The sequence below is a fragment of the Jaculus jaculus genome, chromosome 8 (genome assembly GCF_020740685.1).
Source record: "Jaculus jaculus isolate mJacJac1 chromosome 8, mJacJac1.mat.Y.cur, whole genome shotgun sequence".
Lineage (NCBI taxonomy): Eukaryota > Metazoa > Chordata > Mammalia > Rodentia > Dipodidae > Jaculus > Jaculus jaculus.
The window spans coordinates 10,990,186-10,993,949 of record NC_059109.1 but is presented as its reverse complement, the minus strand read 5'-3'; the positions used below and the strand labels follow the sequence as shown (position 1 = coordinate 10,993,949).

General features: G+C 46.6%; 1 non-coding gene across 1 annotated transcript; it reads right to left on the bottom strand.

The window, feature by feature from the left end:
• Positions 1–3,408: 3,408 nt before the first annotated feature.
• Positions 3,409–3,515, bottom strand: LOC123463094. Its single transcript, XR_006638706.1, has one exon. It is a non-coding gene; the product is annotated as a U6 spliceosomal RNA (small nuclear RNA).
• Positions 3,516–3,764: the final 249 nt, after the last annotated feature.

Sequence of the window (3,764 nt, the reverse complement as noted above, 5' to 3'; positions counted from 1 at the left end):
GAGCCCCAGTACGCACCTAAAGCCAGACCCCAAAAAGTGGCAAACTATGCCACATGCCCCTGGATTTGTTCGCAGCAGCAAATGGCTCTGATGTGTACGCATTTGTGCACATAAACGCACGTGTCAATACATAAATAAAAATATGTTTTCAAAATATTTATTTGAATGCTGGGCATGGTGGCGCACGCCTTTAATCCCAGCACTTGGGAGGCAGAGGTAGAAAGATTGCTGTGAGTTCAAGGCCAGCCTGGAATTACAGTGTGAGTTCTAGGTCAGCCTGGACTACATTGAGACCTTACCTGGGAAATGCCAATCCCCCCCCCATATATATATATATTTAACAGGCTGGAGAGATGGCTCAGCAGTTAAGGTGCTTGCCTGCAAAGCCTAATGACCCAAGTTTGATTCCCCAGTATACATATAAAGTCAGATGCGCAAAGTGGCCCATGCATCTGGAATACATTTTCAGTGTTTGGAGGTGCTGGCACACCCATTCTCTCTGTCTCCCTTTCCTCCATATCTCTCTACTTGCATACAAATAACTAAAAATATTTTTTGAAATACTTGAGGGCTGGAGAGATTGCTCAGTGGTTAGGGCACTTGCCCACAGAGCCTAATGACCCGGGTCTGATTCCCCAGGACCCACATAAAGCCAGATGCACAAAGTGGCGCTTGCGTCTGGAGTTCTTTGCAACCACTTAGAGGCCCTGGCCCACGAGGTGTGAAAGGCTGAGAATGTTTACATGGTCAACTACCTACCCCTCCTCACTGCTTAGCAGCTCTCTCCTATGTCTTGCCTCAAGGAGGGTATCCTGGAGTGATGTTGTCAAGTCCCTTGGGAGACAGCCACTGAGAGGAGCCTTTAGGTGGCATTCAATCATGGTATATAAGGATCTCTTATTTCACTGTCCTGCCCTCAATGCTGTTAAGGGCTATGGTGGAACAGGCAGGAGCTTTCCAGGTCTTACTCAAAAATAGCAAAAGGTGGGGAGACGGGTTGGAGTGATCACTTAGTGGTTAAGGCATTGCCTGTGAAGCCTAAGTACCCAGGTTCTACTCCCCAGTAGCCACGTAAGCCAAACGCACAAGGTGGCGCATGCATCTGGAGTTCGTTTGCAGTGAGTGGGTACATGCCCCTGGTACACCATTTTTTTCTCTCTGGCTCAGATAAATAAATAAAAATGTTCAAAAGTTGGGGAGATGGCTCAGAGGATAAGGTACTTGCCTGCAAAGCCTAATGATCTGGGTTTGATTCCCCAGTACCCACGTAAAGCCAGATGTACAAACAGGCATGTGCATCTGGAGTTCCTTGACAGCAGCTGGAGGCCCTGGCTTGCCCATTTTCTCTCTCCCTCCCTGCTAACAAACAAATAAATAATTTTATTTTTTTTTATTTTTATTTTTTGCTGGGTGTGGTGGCGCATGCCTTTAATCCCAGCACTCGGGAGGTAGAGGTAGTAAGATTGCAGTGAGTTTGAGGCCACCCTGAGACTCCATAGTGAATTTCAGATCAGCCTGGGGTATAGTGAGACCCTACTTCGAAAAACCAAAAAAAAAAAAAAAAATTTTAAGGACAATTGGCAATTGGCCCCTGAGCAGACTCCCTTCAAGGAGCAGCCTGTCCTGATACACTTCACCAGCTAAGGCAGAGGCAGAAACAGTGAGAGAAGACCGCCCAGGCTCCATCCCACCAGCCTCAGACAAAGCCTCCTCTTAGACTAAAGCCTCCTGGGACCTCAAACATGCACTAGTAACCCCAGTCCCAGCCCCTCTCCCCAGCCCCTGTTTCTTCATCATGAATCCTTGGCTGGTCACCAAGCAAATAAATCTCTTGGGTTCTCAGGGGACTGGGCGAGTGTGTGGATGACTCACTGGGGCCCATCCCCACTGTGAGCCCAAACTGCTCAAAGCAAAACAGCCTGTGATAACCTCCTGAGGGGATACCTCATGGCCAGTACAATGGTCACTATTAGCATGAGAACACCTTAAAAGCTAATTTTTTTTTTTTTTTTTTTTTTGTGTGTGTGTGTGTGTGTGTGTCATGAAAGTGGAAGTTAGGATAAGTAGGCTCAGACGTCCGTGTGTCATTCACGTCTGTGACACTTCTCTTCATGCATCTGCCTTGGGGGCAAGGGCGCTGACAGGGGAGTGAGTCACTGCTTGGCCACCTCTCCCCTTCGGGATTTAATCCTTTAATGTAAAAGGGAATTAGGCAAGAGGATTAAGAGAGATTAAATAAGATTCATTACGGAATTATTAAAAATTAAGCTCTAGCTTAAAATAACCTAAGAGGAGATGTGTGTGTGACCATGTAAGGGACAAAAGAACTTCTTTATGAGTATTCTATTTATGTGTGGGTGTGAGTGAGAGAGAGAGGCAGATGAGAGAGAGAAAGAGAAAATGGGCACACCAGAGCCTCTAGCTGCTGCAACCGAACTGCAAACGCATGCACCACCCTGTGTATCTGGCTTTACGTGGGGCACACACCACCATACCTGGCCTGGGTACTGGGGAATCAAACCCCGGTCGTTAGGCTTTGCAGGCAAGCACTGTAACTGCTGAGCTGTCTCTCCAGCCCCCCAAGAGCTTCTTAATTCAGATACAGTAGCTGTGATCTGTTAGTTTCTTGATAAAAATCCATAACCAACAATGATATGCTCAAGAGATGTCATGAATGTTTCTTTGGCCATGAAGAGAACGTACTGGCCGGTGGGGCAGGGTACACGGAGCAGTTTCTCTAGCTCTGAGGCTGGTTAGCCTGGTGTTCGCCCTCATCTGCCACAGGCCAGTCTTTCCCAGTGTGACTCAGTGTTTCCAGTCTCTGAGCTGTCAAACCATCTCAGGGTTGGTAAGCCCAGAGGTCACATCCTGGGGCAGGGCTTAAGTAAGATGCTGAAAGCTAAAGACAAGTTCTCTCTCTCTCTCTCTTTAAAATGTATTTTACTTAAGGCTGGAGAGATGGCTTAGCCATTAAGCGCTTGCCTGTGAAGTCTAACGGCCCCGGTTCAAGGCTCAATTCCCCAGGACCCACGTTAGCCAGATGCACAATGGGGCACACATATCTGGAGTTTATTTACACTGGCTGGAGACTCTGGCGCACCCATTCTCTCTCTCTCTCTGTCTCTCTCTCTGTCTCTCTCTCTATCTATCTATCTGCCTCTTTCTTTCTCTGTCTGTTGCTCTCAAATAAGTAAAAATAAACAAAAATTTAAAACATATATATATTTTATTTATTTATTTATTTATTTGAGTGAGAGAGAGAATGGGTGCGCCAGGGCCTATAGCCATTGCAAACAAACTCCAGACACATGCGCTGCCTTGTGCATCTGGCTTATATGGGTCCTGGGTTGTAGAACCTGGGTCCTTAGGCTTGGTAGGCAAGCGCGTTAACTGCTAAACCATCTCTCCAAAAATAAGGAATGCTTCATGAATTTGCTTGTCATCCTTGCCCAGGGGCCACGCTAATCTTCTCCATATTGTTCCAATTTTAGTGTATGTGCTGCCAAAATGAGCACAAGTACTCTTTTTTTTAAAAAAAAATTAATATTTATTTTTATTTATTTATTTGAGAGAGAGAGAGAGAAAATGGGCATGCCAGGGCCTCCAGCCAATGAAGATGAACTCCAGACACATGTGCCACCTTGGGCATCTGGCTTATGTGGGTCCTGGAGAATCAAACCTGGGTCCTTTGGTTTTGCAGGCAAGTGCCTTAACCGCTAAGCCGTCTCTCCAGCTCCCCCGCCACCTTTTTTTGAGGTAGGGTC